The 25,354-nt window shown below is 40.1% G+C and overlaps 1 protein-coding gene and 1 pseudogene across 1 annotated transcript in view; one reads left to right on the top strand and one right to left on the bottom strand.

Moving 5' to 3' along the window:
* CNTRL (centriolin) overlaps positions 1 to 25,354 on the bottom strand; it is a 136,831-nt gene that overhangs the window by 110,774 nt on the left and 703 nt on the right. The window lies entirely within an intron of this gene.
* LOC102410371 lies at positions 5,343 to 25,352 on the top strand (annotated as a pseudogene).

The following is a 25,354-nucleotide window of genomic DNA, read 5'->3' as shown; positions in this document are numbered from 1 at the left end:
AATGTTTTTCCCTTTGCATGGCTTCAGTTACAGAACCAAATGGCCAAAAATTAAAATACAGCTACAGTCACTCTCAGCAGAGCTGAGAGTTTTTCTGACTCTCGGTGTGAAAATGTTCTGGACTGAATTGATGCCAGACTTATCAGTTGCACCAGTTGCAATCTAAAAATCTTTTTACATTAAATCTTTTTAGTATACTTTTGCTTAGTAATTGTCTTATCATTGTTCCTGCTTGATACGATTCAGACCTCAGTGGTTCAAATATTAGCCTACTGGTCACAGTTTAGAAGATGGTCTTGCAACATCATAAATGTCAGTGGCATCAATTCCATGAGACTGTTCATTCACTACTCATACAATTCCATTATTATTACAATTACCAACAAAATGAAGCCTCACTTAACAGCAATGAGGTTCCTACTTAACAAACACTATCAAAATCTTATGCTTTTATGGTAGATCATTTTTTAAAGTTGCTGTTGTGAATTAATGTTTGACATCTCACACTTTCAATAATTTCTGCTTGTGTTTTACCTTAGAGAACAATTTTCTTAATTCTTTGTATAGCATGTACTACCTGTCTATTCTTTTCATAAAATAAAGAATACTTGAAAGTCCAAGTAAAGTTGCTCAGTCGTGTCCAACTCTCTGCGACACCATGGACTGTAGCCTACCAGGCTCCTCTGTCCATGGGGTTTTCCAGGCAAGAATACTGGAGTGGGTTGCCATTTCCTTCTCCAGGGGATCTTCCCAACCCAGGGATTGAACTCGGGTCTCCTGCATTGCAGGCAGACGCTTTACTGTCTGAGCCACCAAGGAAGCCTATAAAGAATATTAGTACATCAGAAAAAGATAGCTACATCTTCAGTGTCAGAGCAGCAAGTTCAAAATGCGCTTAATTTCCATTCTACGCACCTTACTGTGACATTCATGGCCATATACAATCCGGCCCTCAACTGCCCTTTCAGCATCATCTTCTTTGGACGCACCTGATGATGCATTTATTTGTTCATTCATTTAGCAGCAGTTTGTTAAGTGGCTAAGTACGTTTTAGGTGCTGTGAAAAGTTCTGTGTGTATCCCTATTGTATATGTTAGACTCAGTACCTGTCATCATACAGCTGTAATCTAGAAAGGAAAACAGACAAGTGAAGAAGCAACTACACAGTCCATCATCGTAACCACCAGCCATCCTGATGACATCTGAAAACTTGTAGTTCAGGATGACTCTGTATAGGTAATTGAATGCAACCTTGAGGAAAATAAGACAACAATAGCTTCACAGTTTCCTTGCCCATATCCTGGTCACTGATGGGTCACATCTGACAGAATGTGGTCCACTGGAGAAGAGAATGGCAAATCACTTCAGTATTCTAGCCTTGAGAACCCCATGAACAGTATGAAAAGGCAAAATGATAGGATACTGAAAGAGGAACTCCCCAGGTCGTAGGTGCCCAATATGCTACTGGAGATCAGTGGAGAAAGTAACTCCACAAAGAATGAAGGGATCGAGCCAAAGCAAAAACAATACCCAGTTGGAATGTGACTGGTGATAGAAACAAGGTTGGATGCTGTAAAAAGCAATATTGCATAGGAACCTGGATTGTTAGGTCCATGAATCAAGGCAAATTGGAAGTGGTCAAACAGGGACAGCAAGAGTGAACGTCGACATTCTAGGAATCAGTGAACTAAAATGGACTGGAAAGGGTGAATTTAACTAGGGTGACCACTATATCTACTACTGTGGGCAGGAATCCCTCAGAAGAAATGGAGTAGTCATCATGGTCAACAAAAGAGTCTGAAATGCAGTGCTTGGATACAATCTCAAAAATGACAGAATGATCTCTGTTCATTTCCAAGGCAAACCATTCAATATCACAGTAATCCAAGTCTATGCCCCAACCAGTAATACTGAAGAAGCTGAAGTTGAACAGTTCTATGAAGACCTACAAGACCTTTTAGAACTAACACCCAAAAAAGATGTCCTTTTCATTATAGGGGAATGGAATGCAAAAGTTGAAGTCAAGAAACACCTGGAGTAACAGGCAAATTTGGCCTTGGAATACAGAATGAAGCAGGGCAAAGGCTAATAGAGTTCTGCCAAGAGAACTCACTGGTCATAGCAAACACCCTCTTCCAACAACACAAGAGAAGACTCTACACATGGACATCACCAGATGGTCAACACAGAAATCAGATTGATTATATTCTTTGCAGCCAAAGAGGGAGAAGCTTTATACAGTCAGCAAAAACAAGACCAGGAGCTGACTGTGGCTCGGATCATGAACTCCTTATTGCCAAATTCAGACTTAAATTGAAGAAAGTAGGGAAAACCACTAGACCATTCAGGTACGACCTAAATCAAATTCCTTATGATTATACAGTGGAAGTGAGAAATAGATTTAAGGGACTAGATCTGATAGATAGAGTACCTGATGAACTATGGACGGAGGTTCATGACATTGTACAGAAGACAGGGATCAAGACCATCTCCATGGAAAAGAAATGCAAAAAAGCAAAATGGCTCTGAGGAGGCCTTACAAGTAGCTGTGAAAAGAAGAGGAGTGAAAAGCAAAGGAGAAAAGGAAAGATATAAGCATCTGAATGCAGAGTTCCAAAGAATAGCAAGGAGAGATAAGAAAGCCTTCCTCAGCAATCAATGCAAAGAAATAGAGAAAAACAACAGAATGGGAAAGACTAGAGATCTCTTCAAGAAAATTAGAGATACCAAGGGAACATTTCATGCAAAGATGTGCTTGATAAAGGACAGAAATGGTATGGACCTGACAGAGGCAGAAGATATTAAGAAGAGGTGGCAAGAATACACAGAAGAACTGTACAAAAAAGATCTTCATGACCCAGATAATCACAATGGTGTGATCACTCACCTAGAGCCAGACATCCTGGAATGTGAAGTCAAGTGGGCTTTAGAAAGCATCACTACAAACAAAGCTAGTGGAGGTGATGGAATTCCAGTTGAGCTATTTCAAATCCTGGAATATGATGCTGTGAAAGTGTTGCACTCAATATGCCAGCAAATTTGGAAAACTCAGCAGTGGCCAGTTTTCATTCCAATCCCAAAGAAAGGCAATGCCAAAGAATGCTCAAACTACCGCACAATTGCACTCATCTCACATGCTAGTAAAGTAATGCTCAAAATTCTCCAAGCCAGGCTTCAGCAATACACAAACCATGAACTTCCAGATGTTCAAACTGGTTTTATAAAAAGCAGAGGAACCAGAGATCAAATTGCCAACATCCGCTGGATCATGGAAAAAGCAAGAGAGTTCCAGAAAAACATCTAATTCTGCTTTATTGACTATGCCAAAGCCTTTGACTATGTGGATCACAATAAACTGTGGAAAATTCTGAAAGAGATGGGAATACCAGACCACCTGAACTGCCTCTTGAGAAACCTATATGCAGGTCAGGAAGCAACAGTTAGAACTGGACATGGAACAACAGACTGGTTCCAAATAAAAAAAGGAGTACGTCAAGGCTGTATATTGTCACCCTGCTTATTTAACTTATATGCAGAGTACATCATGAGAAATGCTGGGCTGGCAGAAGCACAGGCTGGAATCAAGATTGCCAGGAGAAATATCAATAACCTCAGATATGGAGATAACACCACCCTTATGGCAGAAAGTAAAGAGGAACTAAAAAGCCTCTTGATGAAGGTGAAAGAGGAGAGTGAAAAAGTTGGCTTAAAGCTCAACATTCAGAAAACGAAGATCATGGCATCTGGTCCCATCACTTCATGGGAAATAGATGGGGAAACAGTGGAAACAGTGTCAGACTTTATTTTTCTGGGCTCCAAAATCACTGCAGATGGTGACTGCAGCCATGAAATTAAAAGACACTTACTCCTTGGAAGAAAAGTTATGACCAACCTAGATAGCATATTGAAAAGCAGAGACATTACTTTGCCAACAAAGGTCCGTCTAGTCAAGGCTATGGTTTTTCCTGTGGTCATGTATGGATGTGAGTGTTGGACTGTGAAGAAAGCTGAGCACCGAAGAATTGATGCTTTTGAACTGTGGTGTTGGAGAAGACTCTTGAGAGTCCCTTGGACTGCAAGGAAATCTAACCAGTCCATTCTAAAGGAGATCAGTCCTGGGTGTTCTTTGGAAGGACTGATGCTAAAGCTGAAACTCCAATACTTTGGCCACCTCATGGGAAGAGTTGACTCATCAGAAAAGACTCTGATGCTGGGAGGGATTGGGGGCAGGAGGAAAAGGGGACGACAGAGGATGAGATGGCTGGATGGCATTGCCAGCTCGATGGACATGAGTTTGGGTGAACTCTGAGAGTTGGTGATGGACAGGGAAGCCTGGTGTGCTGCAATTCATGGGGTTGCAAAGAGTCAGACATGACTGAGCAACTGAACTGAACTGAACTGATGGGTCAATTCTAATCCCAGAGTAGATTAGAGTAATCCCTTGGGAACACCCCAGGACTTGGGAAGACTGTCTTGGGATTTCAGATCTGCTCTAAAGTGGATCAGTACAGGTCTTGTGGGCACAATTCAAACCAGACTCACTATAGGGAAACCTCAGAATCATTTCCGTATCTAAGACTTTCTACACAGAGTCCAGGAAGATAGTCCCCTTTCATGTTCATTACATTTTGAATGGTTTCCTAGAAGCAGAGCCTGAGACTGGGAAACACTCTCTACAAGTGGTTCATGGTTAGACTTTTCTTAAGAGAAGTTTGTAAGTAGCGAGAGAAGCAAGACAGGGCAGGAGAGAAGATAAGCAAAGGTGTGGTTTCAAGCAAGATCTTGCTTCAACCTGATCCCATGAGAGGCTCTGTAGCATGAGTGGTACTACAAGGTTGTCCCAGCTTAAGTCACGGGAGTCATCTGTTGTATCCCCAGAACCGGTCCATTTTAACTGTGGACCAGTCCCAGGAAAAGGATATGACTTCTCAGGCATTTCTGGGCAAGCTGTGTCCAGTGGCTGAAGTGAGTTAGTAATCCCTGGAGAAGTGAGCAATTAGAAAAGTTAAGCAACTGATATTCCCAGCATCTGTAGCGTGCATATACCAGGCCCAGAAAAGGGGATCTGACCAGGGCATCAACTGCATTTACTATATCAGGAAATTGTTCAAGACCACAGCAGCCTCCAAATATTATGTGTCTGTGTCCATCTTTGAAACATTTTTCCTAGAGACTCCCATTTGGGTATCTTTTCTGTTTTAGTCATCAAAACAAGTTTCTCTGCTTTGAATTCCAAAATTATCTGTGGACATTAAAAGGTTATCATTTAAATTCTTAGGTTTCCTTTTCAGTGATCCCATTATCTGATATTAATAATTAACTTGAGGACTTATTTAACCAAATTCTTCAAACTGAGTTCACACACAAAAAGGGCAGTTTCAAGAAAGGTTGTATCAACAGTTGAATCCTAACCCAGCCATGGACATTTTAAGCATAGTGTTTATTTTTTTCTGCTTGGGAAGAAGTTGGGAACAGGAGCAAACGTAAGTTAAGGGTCCCCTTTTCATTTACAATGTCTTTTGATTATAGTTTTATAGACAGCAGAATTCAATCAATGCCACATGAAATTGACTTTCTAGTCCTGAGAAATCCAAGTGAATTCCTTTTCTCTGTTGTCTAATGTTATTTCCCTGCTTTTTAATATGAATACTTTGTGAGCTAGCATAACTTGTATTCTAGTACTCTGTATTTTCCCGGACTATTGCCCATGCCCTGAGGAAGAGTAATTTACTGATTGATGTTTGGTTAAAAATTCCAGACAGAAGCATGATCCCTATTTTCACTTCTTATAGAGGACTCTATTAAGTGTTGCCCTGGCTGCAACTGATTAAAATAATTTCCATCTGCCTCTTTGAAATATCATCCTTAGGATGAAATCCTGCTTTTCAGGACACTGTCCTGGCTTTATCCTAGATGATAAAATTTTGAGAAGTAAAACACATATTGTTAAACGTAAGAAAATTTGCTAATTTGAGTTAAGTAAAAAACATTAAAAATTATGTTGTACTAAATAATTTTAACAGTTTCAGCAGATATGTTGTCCCAGCACCTAATGTATTCTATGTTGGAGCCTCTGAAAATGTAGTAATGCAAGTTCATGGATACACAAAATCATTTCCAGTGACCATTGCTGTTAAAAGTTATCCTGACAGAAGTTTTACATATTCTTCTGACCAAGTTAATTTATCTCCAGAAAATAAATTTCAAAGCTCTGCAAGCCTAACTGTATGTATTCTTCTTATAGTTTCTTTTTACATGCAAAATGTTTCTTTATAAAACCCATATGTAGATGGTACACTGATCCTTGTTACATATGTGGATAAAGATGTGGATACATCACACTATTGAGATCACTAGTTAGTGAGATAAGTGCCATATGATTTTACATGCAAGTAAGTGGGAAATGTTAAATAGAGAATCTGCTTCTGACTTGGGGGCAATGTAGAAAAATGTAAAAGTTTGAATGAAGCAGATAAAGGTTATTAGGTGAAAAGATTTGGTGACATCAGTTGAAAACCAAATTAACCAACACATGTACTTGTTTTAAAATTACACAATAAATACTAAAAAGAGATAATTTAGATACTTGAATATTTAGATACTTATTTATTAGGAGGAAAACAAATGTTAATATATAGAGGCATAAAAATAGGTTTGACTTGATTTTAGAAATTCAGAGAAGTTAATAGAGAACACTTTGAACATTTGTTTTCCTAAACTATATTTAACATTCTAATCCCATGGTATTCTAGAAAAATTATTTTTTTCCCTAACATATGTATCTATCATAGGCTTTTACTACTTTCTGTTTAGACTTGAATCAAGCAAATTTTCTTCTAAACAAATTTGTTAACAATGCTCAAAAAAATGTCAAAATTCTATTTCTATAAAATATACTGATCATATGCAGTGTACTTGAAGAGGGCTACTTACTAATTATATAATGACCAATGGACATGAAAATCATCATGAAAAGAAAGATTTTGATTTTCAATAAAAGTCTAGGTATAACTAAATAAACATGAGATATTTTATTCACTTATACTACCATGTGATAAGTGATTTAGTCCATTCTCTACCTGATATCTGAATCCTCCCATTCTTCCACTCATCCATTGCTGATTAACTTTTGAGCTTCTTAATGTTTCTTAATGACTTTTGGTTATCTTGTTTATTAAAAATTGAATTCTTTAGTGATTGTCATTTTTAATAGACATTTACCCTGGATCAACTTTTTAAAAATGATTGTTTCAAATGAAATTTGATAAGAAACTAAAATATAGAGGTGTTTGTGGAAAAATACATGTACTGTTTAATTTTATAAAATTTTTATATGTTGCATATAGATAACAACTCATTTTCATATATACCTAAAAGACATATGTTTTTATTATCTTAATATATTTATATTTATATAAGTTAGTTAATAACATATGATTAATATAATCATAATTAATATAATAACTTATATTATCTTAATATCTCAATTATATAATATTCATCCATTAATTTTTTAACAGATACAACCAAAAGAGTTATCTGGAGGACCAAATGCAATTTCACATGTATATTTAGAAGCTTTATCTGCTCATTTTTCAAAAGCAGCAAAAATTCCACTACGCTATGACAATGGATTTCTCGTCATTCAGACAGACAAATCTATTTACGATTCAGATCAGTCAGGTATAATAAAAAAAGAATTATAATTTCTGGGAGGAAAGTGAGATGGTTAATGGTTAATACCTGATTAATGGTGTTAGGACAAGTGGTTTATTTTGTGGTGAAAAAATGGAGTTAATTTCCAAATTACACCATACACAAAAGTAAAGATCTGACAAACTAAAGGTTAAATTATAAAACAAAGAATCAGCAAAATATGAGTATAATTTAGAGGTAGAAAGACCTTTGTTAGAATGATGCCAAGACTCCTTTCAAAATAGTTTTTTAAAAAAACAAAGTGATGTATTATAGAACTTAATACAGAGGCTGAATTTTAACTTTAAAAAATCTAATTTTTAATTCTCAATATCATCTTCCTCTATAAAAATATTTCAATTTCATACTAACATTGAAAATTGTGAACTATATTGCAAAGTTCACCTAGCTATGTCTGCCTCCTTGTTTCCAGTTTGAAATGGTTTCAGTTCGAAATGGTTTCAGTCTTCTTTTGGGAAATTTCGTCTACAAGTTATCTCAAGTGTGGGAAGAAAGGTTGATCTAATGGGGATGTACTGAATGCAGCTGCCCTTTATGAATGACCATTGAAGATGGTGTTAATTAGATAAACATAATAAGATAAGATGGAGATCAGTTCAGTTCAGTCACTCAGTCGTGTCTGACTCTTTGCTATCCCATGGACTACAGCACGCCAGGCTTCCCTGTCCATCACCAACTCCCAGAGCTTACTCAAACTCATGTCTATTGAGTTGGTGATGCCATCCAACTATTTCATCCTCTGTCATCCCCTTCTCCTCCTGCCTTCAATCTTTCCCAGCATTAGGGTCTTTTCCAATGAGTCAGTTCTTCGCATCAGGTGGCCAAAGTATTGGAGCTTCAGCTTCAGCATCAGTCCTTCCAATGAATAGTCAGGACTGATTTCCTTTAGGATGGACTGGTTTGATCTCCTTGCAGTCCAAGGGACTCTCAAGAGTCTTCTCCAACACCATAGTTCAAAAGCATCAATTCTTCAGTGCTCAGCTTTCTTTATGGTCCAACTCTCACATCCATACATGACTACTGGAAAATCTATAGTTCTGACTAGACGGACCCAAGATGGAGATCACCGACATAATTTTAGCATCAGGTCCCTGCCAATACACAATTAACCTGGCTTTAGACTGTCAGAACTATTTCTTAGACACATGATCAGAAGTGCCTGTATCTAAGGAAAAGCTTCCATCCTTCTATCCACGTGTGTGCATGCTCAGTCGCTCAGTCGTGTCTAACTCTTTGCAACCTCATGGATTGTAGCCCGTCAGGCTCCTCTTGTCCATGGAATTTTTCAAGCAAGAGTACTGGAGTGGGTTGCCATTTCCTCCTCCAGGGAACCTTCCCAAACCAGGGATCAAACCTGAGTCTCCTGCATCTCCTGCTTTGGCAGGTAGATTCTTTACCATTAAAGCCACCTGGGAAGCCCCCCAAACTTTGTTTTCCTCCCTCTTCTTAGATTTTGGCATGGGGTGGGGTTGGCCTTGTTCAAATTTGAAGCCTGCAGTAGCCTTCCCTGAATGTGTAGGCCTACTTTGTCGTTGTTTAGTCGGTAAGTTGTGTCCAACTCTTTGGCGACCACATGCATATAGCCCAGCAGGCTCCTCTGTCCATGGGGTTTCCCAGGCAAGCACACTGGAGTGGGTTACCATTTCATTCTCTAGGGGATCTTCCTGACCCAAGGAGTGAACCTGTGTCTCCTGCATTGCAGGATTCTTTACCGCTGAACCACTGGGGAAGGCCTCCATGTACTCCAGTACTTAAACATGCAGATTTTGTATTAGAGAATGCTTCACTAGGTTCTGTCAACACAACTTACTGCTTATGTTCTTTCTCCTCTACTCTATAGTTAATTCAGACACCCGTGAGCTGCAGTCTTTCTTATCTACCAGTGGTTAAAAATACAAAAGGTTGTATAAAACTACTTTTTAATAAATTTAATAATATTTTAAATGCAAAAAAGAGAAATATTTAAAGGAACCCCATCCAGGAAATTTTTGGTGAAAAGAATATTTTTTTCCACTTTGCAGTTCATGCACAACATGCTGATTCATCTTTCCCTTGGAACTTGGATTTAATGTTTTTTACTTTCTTAATTTTACTTTCAATTTCATGGCCCTCATATTGTAGGATTATTAATAATGTTGTCAGCTTGTGAGTTGAACAGAGTTTCTAATAATGACCATTTTTTTCTTACAGTAAACGTTAGAGTTTATTCATTGGATGAAAACCTAAAACCACTGCAAAAAGAAATTACCTTAACTTTTATAGTAAGTATGCCACTAATTTACATAAAAATTTAACTATGGCATTTTCATTATATGAATAGCTTTCATTATTATAATACCAGTAAAATATGGCATTAAATTATCCATTATTGAATAGAAGCAAGTATATATTTAGCATCTATTGTGGGTACAATTGGTAATTTTACACTTCTGTTATCCTGACTGACTTTTTGTGTGTGTAAATTTAATGTCAGTTGAAATACGTTTTGATGGCCCCGTTAAAGAACGCCTTTTGGTGGTGGTCTTTACACTCTTAAGTGAGTCATATTAGTTCATACCCTCTTGTTGTTTGTGAAGCGTGGGCAGCCGTGGCGCGGGCTGTAGCAGTACAGCTGTGGTGCCAGTGAGAGGTGCACGGTGAGCCTTATATCATCATGACAACCGCATAGCGTCAATACAACCATCTCCTGTTTATAGACGAAAAGACTGAGGCTTAGAGAAATTAAGTAGCCACTCAGGTTATACTCATCATTATTGGCTGAATCAGGCTTCAAATCCAGGTATTTCTCCAGAGCTTCCACACTTAGCCTTTCTTGATTTATTTGGGGGATTATGGGATGTGTCCTTCATAAGCGTTTGAGTTCAGAAGGGCAAATAAGCACACATACCACAGTAAGCCGAGTAGGGGATGATGTAGGACCAATAGCAGATCAGCCCGAAGGGAAGGAAGTGCTGGAGATGATTATTAGATTACTCTGGAGGGAATTATGAAAGGATGAGAGGAGGTCCTGAGCTTGGTCTTTAAGACCGAGAGAGGCCTTTAAACCACAGAGAGGGTTTGATAGACGTTGGACCACGTTTTGGGTCCATGTTAAAGGTGCAGAGGTCTGGAGCCAGGAAGAAGCAAGGTACAGAGATGACCATGGCAGTGAGTGGACTGGCGGCTGCCAGGCCTGGAAACTCCCAGGAGAATCAGTGATGGCTTTGGTGGATTATTTTACACTGTGGAAGTTCTTGGAGGGGACAGCAGGTTCAGATGAACTTGTCATAGAGGTAAATGGCCCCACGGAACCCATCGTTCCCTTGTTAGAATTCCCCACGGAGAGAAGACATTGAACAGGTCAGAGGCCATTGCTGTGGCATTGTCCCAAGGTGATCTTGAAGACAAAGGGAGCCCAGGAAGTCTTTCGGGCATGGCATGACATCGTGTAAACGGTGTTTGAAAATTATCCTGGAGGTCCTGTTCAAGAAGAAGCATGGTGGAGAAGAACCTCACTGGGAGTTTATTTAACATATTCTAAATATCTACTGTGCTTCTTTTGTCTGTTGAAAATGTGCCTTTCTGCCTTAGACATTAGTCTTTTTTAACAAGCCTGACCAGTTGACAGCCATCGCCTCAAATCCACATAAACACCATATGGGCTCAGTTTCAACAAAGTTTCGTAGAGCTTAATGAATATTTCTATAAGAACTACCAATTACATATTGTGCTCAATGTGTGACCTCTGTACTTAAAGATAGTTTTTAAAAATGAAACTTTTTTTCTTTTCATTCAAAGGACCCAGAAGGGTCAGAAGTTGCTGAGACAACAAAAAAAATTTTACTGGAATTATGAGTTTTCCTGGCTTCAAGATTCCATCTAATCCTAAGTATTTTAAATGATTTGTTGGTACAGTTGTTTCTCTTAAAAGCAGTGAAGGTAACTGGGTTATTGAACAGTCTGCTGGAGCCATCAGCATGTGACTGAAAGATGCTGATGTTCCTTGGCTAATCTGAACATGCCAGTGAATGTCCTTCCTACCTAATGCAGGGCGGCACCTGCTGGGACTCTTCCACACTGAGATGGGGGTCAACTGCCAGCTCTAAGCACCACGCTAGACTGCTCATTCAATTTAGTGGGCACCTTCCGCAGCAAAGTCCAGGGACTAGACACTGGCAGATTGACCATACTCCTAAAATGTTGAGCATGAAATACAAAAGAGGAAAAAAACGTGCAAATGGAAGATGTCTGCTAGCAGTGTTTAATATTACATAGATGCTTTGGAATTTTCTCTGACATTTATTCTTAGAACTTGGAAGATATTCTGAGGCGTGATTTGAGGCTTCTACATTGCGTAATGCCTTGAAAATGTAACACTTCAAAGCAGTGAGGGAAAGGACATTTATGGTTCTCCTGTTATGTGCGGAGCACTTTGCTAAGTCCTATATCATTCCTATTTTCAATATAAGGAAATTTAGGCTCAGAGAAATGTATAAGCTTGTTCAACCACACAGCCTTTGATGGTGGAGCTGAAATGGAAACCCAGATTTCACTAATGACCAGATTCATCCTTTCTCTTTCCTTTTATAATATAATGCTGCAGCTCAAAAACTGGTCTTAAATTGTAAAATTTCCAAAGCTATATACTTATATTATTTTGACACATTTAACCTGACTAAATGGTCCTAGAAATGATGTCTTGATTTTCTAGTATATTATATAGTATATCTATTAGTATGATTAAACTTAAAGATTGCTTCATTAACTGTGTAATCAATGCCACTAAGTGAAAAATATTTTCTAGCTCAATATGTATGTGTACAACTTTTCTTAAAATAACTTTTTGTTTATGATTTTAAAACATTTTTCAAATATGGTATATTAATTAGATGGAGTGTGGCCAAGAACTTTGGAACTGAATGACCAAGTTTAAATCCCAGCTCTACCACCTTTTAGCTGTGTGTTCCTGGGCAAGCTACTTTACCTCTCTGGGCCTCATTTTTCTGATAACAAAGTGGTGATAATAATACAAGCTACTGTCTAGTATTTTGGTGAGGATGCAATGTGTCAACATACGTACAGCACATACCAGTGCCTATGTGAATATTAGCTACAATCACTGGGTGAATTACACATATGTTATTTGATGCTATCTAAAATTTTTAAATGTGTCACTTCCACAGGTATGGCTTATGGACAATTAAAGCTAAATACAAAGAGGACTTTACAACAACAGGAAGTGCGTATTTTGAGACTAAAAATCATGGTAATCTCTCATAAATTACTGAGATTTCCAATGTATGTTTTCACTAAACCATTCTCAATAACTTTGTTGACCAAGAACTCATTAAGAAATAAAGGGCTGAGGGGTGGGGACAGGGGTGGCCTGGGAGTCAGAAGGCCACAGGCCCGGGACTCACGGCCTGGCTCACCTCAGTTCAGTCACTTGACTCTCTGGACCCTAGTTTCTTATTATCGTTTGCAAAAGTCAAGTCCTATAAGAAGGTAGGATCAGATAATGTTCTTGCAAGATCCATAGTTCTTTGACTCTCTTAAGGATGACCTAGTCTGAGCTCCTCATCTAAAGATGAGTCCAGGTAAGAAGAATCAGACCCCGGAGAAATGGGGAGACTGATCTAGGTTCTCACAGCCACTTTGTCCAGTTGAGAATGAGAATGCAGAATGCCTCCTCTGAATCCCAAGCCAGTGCTCCCTCCTATCAGTCCTAAAAATTGATGATGTGTTTAGACAATTACAAAATATACTTATTTTGGAACTATCTATATTAATTTTACTAGCAGTTTTCTTATATTTCCTTCTGTTCACTTCTCAGAGGCATTTACTGGAATGTTAACATGTATGTTCTTATGTAAACTTGTTAAAGCTATTTAAACGATGATTTCCGCCCATCAGATTGAGCGAGGCAGAGAGGTGTTTATAATGCAGAAAGGGCTGCTGCTGCTGCTGCTAAGTCACTTCAGTCGTGTCCGACTCTGTGCGACCCCATAGATGGCAGCCCACCAGGCTCCCCTGTCCCTGGGATTCTCCAGGCAAGAACACTGGAGTGGGTTGCCATTTCCTTCTCCAATGCATGAAAGTAAAAAGTGAAAGTGAAGTCACTCAGTCGTGTCCGACTCTTTGTGACCCCATGGACTGCCGAGGTCCAGCCTCGGCTGATCCAGGGAGTTCGAAGGAGAGACGATACGATAGCTTTAATTAAATATTAATTAGAGATATAAAGAGTAATAGAATGAGGATAGCTCAGCAGGAAAATTCAGTGGAGAAAAGAGGCTGAGTAGCTTGGTTTATGCGGGAGACCAATAAAACTTCAAGACAAGAAGTTTGCACCACTTACGTAGGCCACAGGCATCCTTCCATTCTTCCGAAGGAGAGGAGACACTGAGGCCTCTCCAGTCGGATTTTAGAAGCCCAGGCAAAATTAGTAAGCTTGGCGGGCTCCGCGCTCCAGATGGAAACTCAGCTAGAGTTTGAGAGAGAGAACAATATGGGGAGACCAGTCTTTTGAGGAACTGATCCCATTTTTTATTTTTCCAGGGTCTGTTTTTATACACTGAGATGTTATACAAAAGTCACGGGGGGACAGCAGTCCTGACTTTTATTAAAGTCAGGTGCTTCATACAAATGTATACAGACGTCTTAGGGGTGTTACATCATCTTCTGGCCGGGGGGCCTGTTGACAATTTATGACCCTCTCCTTGTGACAGTGGTCAGAAAAACAGAACACTTATTTCTCCAGGGGTGATTCTTTTTGAAACAGACGCTACCTTCTGAAGGTACCAGATAAAGTTACATTCCTATAGGGTGAGGGTGTAGTGGGTTTTAATTAAGGAAAGAATTTGCTTAGCCTTAGGTCTAACGTGATTAATATCAAAGGTTAATACTTATTTCTTCTATATATTCATTAATGTGTATAAGGGCAGGGGATGTGGAGACTTAGCAGTAAACATTGGCTCAACGAATGAAAAATCCTTCACCAATACAATTTCTAATCAGCCCACTATACTTATACTAATAGTTTTCTAACTTCTCTAAGGAACCTGTTTTTAGAAGGTTTAAAGCATCTCGTGCCTCTCACGGTTGGGAGGCTGTGAGCAATCACATGTGGCCGGACAAGCCTGTCAGGCAGGCTAGAGAACCTTCAGAGGAGTTTGTAGGTTGAAACACTCCTATCACACCCAGGAATTATTATTAACTGGAGCTCTAAGTTAACTCCTTCTCCAAAAGAGGTGGTGGGGGACAGCCCCCCGTAAAGTCAGAGGTGTAGGTGAGAGCACAAAGTAGTAAAGTAGGCAGGCTCTGGTTATGGGGGTAGATGCTCAAGAATTTCCAGGGGGACTCCTGAGGCTTGATCCCACCTTTGCGTATGTCGACCCTCTTTCCTCATGACCTTTGCCATGGGTGGAGGTCCTCACGCTGGCCCCCCGGCAATGGACTGCAGCCTACCAGGCTCCTCGGCCCATGGGATTTTCCAGGCAAGAGTACTGGAGTGGGGTGCCATTGCCTTCTCCGGAAGAAAGGGCAAGCATATGTAAAAATCTGAAATATTTACCGTGCTAAAACCACAGCAACAGAATGCACTCTGAACCAATTAAACTCAACTTTGGAGTTGTTTAATAGCACTCTTGGACGCGGCTCGTAGTTACCAAGTCCTTGCTCTGTTTTTTCGCCAGTGTGCCAGAGGGCACTTTTCTCTGACATAGAAAGGGCAGCTGGAAGAGTGAGACACTCACACTACCCTTGAACAGTCAGCCCCTCACCATCTGCCCTGGTCACCCTCGAGCCAAGGCTCCTTTCTCTGAAGGGCAGCCTTCTCCCATTGGGTAATCAGCCTGCAGAGCAGTGCATGATAAACAGGATTGTGAAACACAGAATCACTTCCAGGACAGGCATAAGGAAAACACATAGATCTGTAAGCGGTCAGAAGTGTTATTTGTGAATTATAGTATCAAAGAGTTGGAAAGTCTAAAACTCCCCTTTGTTCTAATTCATTTTTGTGAAAAAGTCATTTTCTACAGTTAATAACTAAAAGATGTCTCTCCGATATGTGATTTATGCTCATACTTTGGACACTGAATGGAAGAGAATTGCTAAACACAAGATGCAATTTAATAAATATCTGTCAGACATTATTAATATGTGAAAGGCTTTATGAAGATAAACAAGATCAAGACATAATATCTTGATTATTATTTAATATCTTAAATATTACTATCATAATTTGACAGTAACACACTTGCTTTAGTAAGGACATGACTGCTGGAGCAGAGAGATGAGCTTGACCCCTTAGGGAAGGATGAAGAGACCTCCTGGGGTACTGATGACCCTTATGATGAGAAGGGAAATATGTTACTGATATTGCTCTAGCTTATTGTGCTAAAGTTTCTTGTTTGAAATACAGTTACAAATATAGTTTAAACTGTATAATTTTTTTTTGCTTAGGTTTACATTCAGTGAAACCACACTTCTTTATCTTAGTAGAACTAGAGAATTTCTTCACTAGCCATAAAACCTTTGAGGACTTCAAGATTACTATAAAAGCTAGGTAAGAAAATTATTATTTTCATATTCATTTAGCCTCTGAATGGCAAGCAGTTTCCATTCAAGAGTTAAAAAAATGACTTATAGTGCTTGCCTGGGGTCTTGTGTTGAGAAAGACTCTGAGGTTCAGTGTCAAAAATACTGTGGTTAATAATATCTGCCATAGCTGTGGGAAGTGGGTTCAAGGAGATTTGCCTGAAGGGCATTTGCTGATTCCAGTCTTACTGTTGTTTAACAATCTTACAAGCAAAGAATCCTAAAGATTGAAATATCATGGTGGCTGTTCAGGTGACTGTAACTGTTTAAGTATGAAAAATATGATATGAAAATATTCACTTATTTGTTAATATTAATTGATCATACAACTTAATTAAGAAAAGTGGTTATGGAATTGATTGAACAGGCCCAGAAATCACACTTGGCAGACAAATTCATGGGAGCACTGGCTTGCCTGTTTAATATTTAAATAAGGAAAGTTAATGTTTTTCTTTGACTCAAAGGAAAAATATGAGACTAAATTAAAAATAACAGCTCCAGTACACATTAGGAAGATGATGTCACCCCTTTTGCTAAAAGTATCACTCGGGAGACACATCTGCTGTGGTGTGGAAGAAGTGTGGCCTCACAAATAGGAGACCCAGGTTCTAGTTCATTCTCCACTAACTCGCCATGAACTTAAAAACTGTGGGAAGTTTGAGTAAGCTCTTTTTATACCTCTGGGATTCAATTTCCTCATTTGTCATAGGAATAAAAATACATCTATATCTCTTTACAATAATTGCTTTATCAAAAAAGGGGGTAATTCTTTTAAAACAGGTATTCTTACAATAAGAATGTAACTGAAGCTAAAGTTTCTGTTTCTTTTGGGATAAGAGAAAATTTGAATGACAGCAGAAAGGAAATGATGCTTGAAGCAACACAGAAAACAAAGGTAAAGAAGAAATCAAGTTACCTTCATAGAAATGGAGAATTGGGGGTCAATTCATCACAATGTAGAGATTAAAAATGAGCTTTCACCCCCAAGAGTTCACAGCCCCAAACAGAACATAGCAAAACCACTAAAACTTGGGACTTTGGGAAGTTCTGTTAATGAAAGCAGAAAAATTGCAGTGATGTTTGTCTTCCATTTTGAGGCTTGAGTTTGCTAAAACCTACTCCCAGAGGCAGTTTTCTCCCTTTATAGATATGGTATCCTGGACCTGAGGTGAGCTTCCATCAGATAGAGATTGCAAATTATAGTCTCAGTTTCTGAACAGGATGAGACATGGTTTTGAGTCAGAGATTTTCAGCCTCACCCAGGGTTATTTCTCCATGACCGGAGGCTTCAAGCTTAAAAGAAATGACCTAAATATTAGTCAGTTAAAAATATATGCCATAGATGTTGGTGTATGGCAGAAACCAAAGCAATGTTGTAAAGCAATTATCCTTCAGTTAAAAATAAATAACTTTTAAAAATATGTATGCCATAGAATCAAGCTTATACTTTGTATTAACACTAGCTGTAACTATAACATCATTGTTAAGTGAAGATTTTGCAGGTTGATGAAAGCCAATTTGTTAATCCCTGCTGCTGCTGCTAAATTGCTTCAGTCATGTCTGACTCTGTGCGACCCCATAGATGGCCTCCTACCAGGCTCCTCTGTCCCTAGGATTCTCCAGGCAAGAACACTGGAGTGGGTCTGTTAATCCCTAGCAGTGAATTATTCTCTAATACTGTATCTTCTGCATTTTTGTCCTCCTTTCAAAAATAGTGGATTGATGGGGTTGCACAAATCATTTTTAACACCTCAGAAGTAATTGAAAAACTGTCATATGAAAGTCTAAAAGATTTAAATAACAAGTATCTTAATATTTTTGTGGCAGTCCAAGAAAGTACAGGTGAGTTCCAAACTGATCTATAAATTCTTTTCTCACATTTCTTTCTTTTCCAAAGTTCAGATAGAAATCTGAAACTTATTATTGGCGCAATGTTGGGCAAATACAGTTACCAGATATGCTCTACCATCCATCAGCTCTGTGCAGGGGAAATGCTCATGAAAGACATCTTTCTGCAGTGATGACCCCTACTCCCACAAGTAAAGGAGAGCCTTTTAAGTCATTGAAAAGAATAGGTAATGCTGGTACCAGACAGTTTTGCTTGCAACAAACAAATGATATATTACAATTATTCACATATGAAAGCATTCCTGAGTCACTTGAGTGTTTGCCTACATATTATTAAATATTTAACACATATTTTCTACCACACTACCTGGTACATTTTTGAATGTTCCCTTGGAGATGATAACCAACTATTTCACAAGTGAGTGTCTCTTCTCACAGGATTATTGATATTCTGCTCCATTACTTGAAAAAAAGGGAGGGAGGAGGGATGAATGATCTGATAAACAGTCTAGAGCAGGATGTGCTGTGTTTAGCCGCTCAGTTGTGTTCAACTCTTTGCGACATCATGGACCGAAGCACACCAGGCTCCTTTGTCCATGGGGATTCTCCAGGCAAGAATACTGGAGTGGGTTGCCATGCCCTCCTCCAGGGGATCTTCCCAACCCAGGGATCAAACCCAGTTATCCTGAATTGCAGGCAGATTCTTTACCAGCTGAGCTACCAAGGGAAGCCCAAGAATCCTGTAGTGGGTAGCCTATCCCTTCTCTAGAAGATCTTCCCAACGCAGGAATTGAACTGGGGTCTCCTGCATTGCAGGTGGATTCTTTACCAGCTGAGCCACAGGGAAGCCCCTGCCGCAGGATACTGTAGTTGAAATTGAGGAATGAGCATCTCACCAACCTCATGCAAATTTAACTTTACTGGTTCATGGAATGGCCAGATTCTTTCAGGGTAACCATAGCAACAATCTGAACTTAGATTCACAATTGCACATGAAATGACCAAGGGTTTGACGAATGGCATCTCCTTATCCAAATTAAGAAATAGAAAATGAGAGTGGGCTCCAGTGCAGATTAATGGACTACATTGTGCTTGTCAAATTCTCAGATTGATCAACCTATTGTTCCACTAGGTAGACTCTTCCAAGAAACCAAACTAACTGATGTCAAATATGTCCTCTCTCCTTACACACTGGATCTGGCTGCTACTTCACTTTTCCTGAAACCTGGGATTCCATATTCCATAAAGGTTGTTGCTGCTGCTGCTGCTAAGTCATTTCAGTCGTATCCGACTCTATGCGACCCCATTGATGGCAGCCCACCAGGCTCCCCCGTCCCTGGGATTCTCCAAGCAAGGACACTGGAGTGGGTTGTCATTTCCTTCTCCAGTGCACGAAAGTGAAAAGTGAAAGTGAAGTCACTCAGTCGTGTCCAACTCTTAGTGACCCCATGGACTGCAGCCTACCAGGCTCCTCTGTCCATGGGATTTTCCAGGCAAGAGTACTTCCATAAAGGTTCAGTTCAGTTCAGTTCAGTCACTCAGTCATGTCCGACTCTTTGCAACCCCATGAATCACAGCACGCCAGGCCTCCCTGTCCATCACCAACTCCCAGAGTTCACTCAAACTCACATCCATCGAGTCGGTGATGCCATCCAGCCATCTCATCCTCTGTCGTCCCCTTCTCCTCCTGCCCCCAATCCCTCCCAGCATCAGAGTCTTTTCCAATGAGTCAACCCTTCACATGAGGTGGCCAAAGTACTGGAGTTTCAGCTTTAGCATCATTCCTTCCAAAGAAATCCCAGGGCTGATCTCCTTTAGAATGGACTGGTTGGATCTCCTTGCAGTCCAAGGGACTCTCAGGAGTCTTCTCCACCACCACACTTCAAAAGCATCAATTCTTTGGCGCTCAGCTTTCTTCACAGTCCAACTCTCACATCCATACATGACCACTGGAAAAACCATAGCCTTGACTAGATGGACCTTTGTTGGCAAAGTAATGTCTCTGCTTTTCAATATGCTATCTAGGTTAGATGATTATAAAATCTATTACGTTGGACAGACCGTAGGGGTGTTCACTGTGGGGGTGAGGAATAGTACAAGCCAATCACCAAGTCTGTGATGAAAAACAGCAGTCTACACACGGCAATCATTTCACCCAATCAGTGGCATGACTGAGCAGGCAGGTGTGTGCGCACATGCTCACACACATGCACGCACGCACACACGCAGCTTACATACAAGCACATAGCACAGTGTCAGGTTCTTATTAAAAAAGCAATATCTATACATTGAATTGACTGTAATTCATATTATATATCCCTGAAGTGGTTAAAGTACCAACTTAAGAGACCCACATTTGACTACTGAGCTAAACTCTGCCAACATCTTGCTTGGGGCTTAGTCTAGGTTTCCCTTTGGTAAAAGCTTCAATATTAACTACTGAAATGGATTTGACCCAATAGGTCCAGGTGAGGGATGTGTTCGCCCATTTCTTAGGAGGGATTACAGTAACCTTGAAAGCAAGAACAGTGGATAAAACTCAGAAAAAGACAGATCTGGTTCCAAGAAAAAGTACAACAAATTATATTGATGGAGTAGTTTCGTTTATGGTTAATATTCCCGCTGATGTGACAGCTCTGGAGTTTCACGTGAGCCAAATTCTCATTTGTTGTATTTTCTAATAGCCCTTTAGTCTGTGTGGTGGCTAGAATACAAGAAAGACGACGGAAATTTTATATGGAAGTCTAGTCAATTTCTCTGAAACTTTTGACTTGCGGACCCAAGAAATACAACTTAATGTACTGAGTATCATGTAAAGGGTATGAGTTTGTCAATTTTATATTTTAGAAATAACTTTTTTCTTCTTATGCTAAATAGTGCTATTCAGACCTGGACAATTTAGGGTAAGAATTGCCAGTGGAATACAAGCACACAAATAGAGTCTTCTCTCGTCCATTATTTCCAGCTACTATCGTTTCTCCTTCAACCCACATGCTAACTCTAGTAAAGAATACTTACGTTCTCTTTCAGGGGGCACTGCGTATAACCTGGTGTGGGCCCTGTGACTTCACATTTCCTTGCTTTTTTGGTTTAGTTTTGTTTTCTTCTTTATAGTCTCCATTTTGAAGCCACAATCCCTAACTTGCCCTCTAAATGAGGGTGATCCTCAGGGTTCTACTCAGATTCTCTTCTCTTCCTACATGAGATTTTTCTCTATGGTTCCCATAGATTATACTGAAGACTCATCCTAAAACTCAAGATTCTTATAGAACTGTCTCTTCGTATCTTTTTCTTGCTCTTTTGAAGAAGCATAAACATCGCTTTGTCCAAAATTGAGTACTGCCTGCGAGCCTCAAGCCTGGGCCTCCTCCTCCTGCCTGTTTTAGTGAACGGTCCCACAGCCAGCCAGTTCGTCACCCTCCTCCCAGCCACTGTCCTCACTGTGCAAGGGAATGGAGTGATTTCTCTGACACAAATCTCATCTCAACTGACCCCATGCTCCCCTCTCCAAACTCATTAGTCACCACTCTTTCTATCACCCTTCAAACCCCAGCTACACTGGACAATTTGCAGCTCTCCTGCAGACAATCTGCTGCCTCTTGCCACAAGGCCTTTTAACCCACCTTAGACTCTCCTTCCCAGTTTTTTTATTCTCTAACGCCTACATATTTGGGGGTCAGCTATTAAATCATATCTTCCAAGGAGCCTTCTCTAACTACCCTCTGCTGATCAAGGGAGGTATTCTTACTCCATGAAAGTCTCATGGATTTCAAGTTTCTTGAGGGCAAGAGCTGTGTCTGTCTTGTTCATCTTTGTGTCCCCAGTATCTGCCATACTTCCTGACATACTATTCAGTTCAGTTCAGTTCAGTTGCTCAGTCGTGTCCGACTCTTTGCGACCCCATAAATCGCAGCATGCCAGGCCTCCCTGTCCATCACCAACTCCTGGAGTTCACTCAGACTCACGTCCATTGAGTCAGTGATGCCATCCAGCCATCTCAGCCTCGGTTGTCCCCTTCTCCTCCTGCCCCCAATCCCTCCCAGCATCAGAGTCTTTTCCAATGAGTCAACTCTTCGCATGAGGTGGCCAAAGTATTGGAGTTTCAGCTTTAGCATCATTCCTTCCAAAGAACACCCAGGGCTGATATCCTTCAGAATGGACTGGTTGGATCTCCTTGCAGTCCAAGGGACTCTCAGGAGTCTTCTCCAACATCACAGTTCAAAAGCATCAATTCTTTGGTGCTCTGCTTTCTTCACAGTCCAACTCTCACATCCATACATGACCACAGGAAAAACCATAGCCTTGACTAGCCGGACCTTTGTTATCAAAGTAATGTCTCTGCTTTTCAATATGCTATCTAGGTTGGCCATAACTTTCCTTCCAAGGAGTAAGCATCTTTTAACTTCATGGCTGCAGTCACCATCTGCAGTGATTTTGGAGCCCAGAAAAATAAAGTCTGACACTGTTTCCACTGTTTCCCCATCTATTTCCCATGAAGTGATGAGACCAGATGCCATGATCTTCGTTTTCTGAATGTTGAGCTTTAAGCCAACTTTTTCACTCTCCTCTTTCACTTTCATCAAGACGCTTTTTAGTTCCTCTTCACTTTCTGCCATAAGGGTGGTGTCATCTGCATATTTGAGGTTATTGATATTTCTCCTGGCAATCTTGATTCCAGCTTGTGCTTCTTCCAGCCCATCGTTTCTCATAATGTACTCTGCATAGAAGTTAAATAAGTAGGGTGACAATATACAGCCTTGACGTACTCCTTTTTCTATTTGGAACCAGTCTGTTGTTCCATGTCCAGTTCTAACTGTTGCTTCCCGACCTGCATACAGGTTTCTCAAGAGGCAAGTCAGGTGGTCTGGTATTCCCATCTCTTTCAGAATTTTCCACAGTTTATTGTGATCCACGCAGTCAAAGGCTTTGGCATAGTCAATAAAGCAGAAATAGATGTTTTTCTGGAACTCTCTTGCTTTTTCCATGATCCAGTGGATGTTGGCAATTTGATCTCTGATTCCTCTGCCTTTTCTAAAACCAGCTTGAACATCTGGAAGTTCACGGTTCACATATTGCTGAAGCCTGGCTTGGAGAATTTTGAGCATTACTTTACTAGCATGTGAGATGAGTGCAACTGTGCAGTAGTTTGAGCATTCTTTGGCATTGCCTTTCTTTGGGATTGGAATGAAAACTGACCTTTTCCCTTTCTGTGGCCACTGCTGAGTTTTCCAAATTTGCTGGCATATTGAGTGCAACACTTTCACAGCATCATCTTCCAGGATTTGAAATAGCTCCACTGGAATTCCATCACCTCCACTAGCTTTGTTCGTAGTGATGCTTTCTAAGGCCCACTTGACTTCACATTCCAGGATATCTGGCTCTAGGTGAGTGATCACACCATCGTGATTATCTTGGTCATGAAGATCTTTTTTGTACAGTTCTTGTGTGTATTCTTGCCACCTCTTCTTAATATCTTCTGCTTCTGTTAGGTCCATACCATTTCTGTCCTTTATTGAGCCCATCTTTGCATGGAAAGTTCCCTTGGTATCTCTAATTTTCTTGAAGAGATCTCTAGTCTTTCCCATTCTGCTGTTTTCCTTTGTTTCTTTGCATTGATCGCTGAGGAAGGCTTTCTTATCTCTTCTTGCTATTCTTTGGAACTCTGCATTCAGATGCTTGTATCTTTCCTTTTCTCCTTTGCTTTTCACTTCTCTTCTTTTCACAGCTATTTGTAAGCCCTCCCCAGACAGCCATTTTGCTTTTTTGCATTTCTTTTCCATGGAGATGGTCTTGTTCCCTGTCTCCTGTACAATGTCACGAACCTCCATCCATAGTTCATCAGGCACTCTATCTATCAGATCTAGTCCCTTACATCTATTTCTCACTTCCACTGTATAATCATAAGGGATTTGATTTAGGTCATACCTGAATGGTCTAGTGGTTTCCCCCACTTTCTTCTACTATTAGGGAACATAAAGCATTGACTGGTTAGTGCATGTTTCTCTTTCCAAACCTGCACAAGAGCAAGTGCCACAGTCTGCCTTTACTCTAACAGCATGAACTATGTTTTCTTTGTTCTTTTGTTCATTAGTTGTCATATTACCTTCACTAGCAAATAATATCAAAATGTTCAGCTTCAGGAAAAACACAGATGGTTCCAATCTCTTGATTGAGCTGGCACAGCGTAACTCTTGTATTTATGAGTTCCCCACTACCCTGTACTTTGCCATCATGAACAGATGTTTACTGTCTTAGATTCTTCTCCCTGTCCCTTTTCTGAGAAGTAGGGAGATTATTCACCACTATTTCCATTCAGAACCAACATTGCTATTAACTTTTAAGAACAATTGCCACATTCCTACCCACATTTTCCCACTCCTCAAATTCCTAATTCCTACTAGCCTATGGCAGAAGGAAATGAGTCAGTAAGTTGGCATGTCATTTAAGAAAGAAGGTCAACCTAGGTCTAGGATCTTTTCTCTCTCTCTCTGTCTTTTTTTAAATTGTTTATTTAATTTATTTGTTTTGGCTATGTCGGGTCTTAGTTGCAGCACGTGGAATCTTCATTGCATCATGCGAATCTTTTGTTGTGGAGATGGACTTTCTACTTGCGGTGTGTGGGCAGTGTGTGGGCTCCAGAGCATGTAGGCTTCAGTGGCTGGGACACCTAGGCTCTCTAGTTGTGGCACGCAGACTCTGGAGCATGCGGGCTCAGTGGCTGCAGCATGGGCTTGGTTGCTCCACTGCATGTAGGGTCTTAGTTCCCCAGTTAGGGATCAAATCGGCATCCCTTACACTGCAAGCCAGATTTCTTAACCACTGGGCCATCAGGGAGGTCCCTGGGATCTTTCCTCTATTTTACTTCACTGGACTCTTCCACAGTTAGGCTAGACATTCACATGTAATTTTATTATTTTTTAAAATCAGTAGCCTTTCTGTAGTTACTTGATAACATAGCTTATCATGATTAGGGCAATGGAATGCTAATTTACCTTCTCGCAAGATGTTTTCACAGAACCAGACCTGGCACTAAGTGAATGCTAGCTAAGTGCTAATAATTACCTCCCCCGCCACTACGACCACCATCATCATTATTAGCAATGCAAAGTAAAGTAGCAGGTTTTACATGTTTTTGACACTGTCTTCTTTAGGTTAGAACTGATGACCAGGCCTTCCAGAAGAATATCAGGCCAGCAATGACTATCAAGCAGTAGCC

This window comes from Bubalus bubalis, chromosome 3, assembly GCF_019923935.1.
Source record: "Bubalus bubalis isolate 160015118507 breed Murrah chromosome 3, NDDB_SH_1, whole genome shotgun sequence".
Taxonomy (NCBI): domain Eukaryota; kingdom Metazoa; phylum Chordata; class Mammalia; order Artiodactyla; family Bovidae; genus Bubalus; species Bubalus bubalis.
This window is presented reverse-complemented; position numbering and strand designations above follow the sequence as displayed.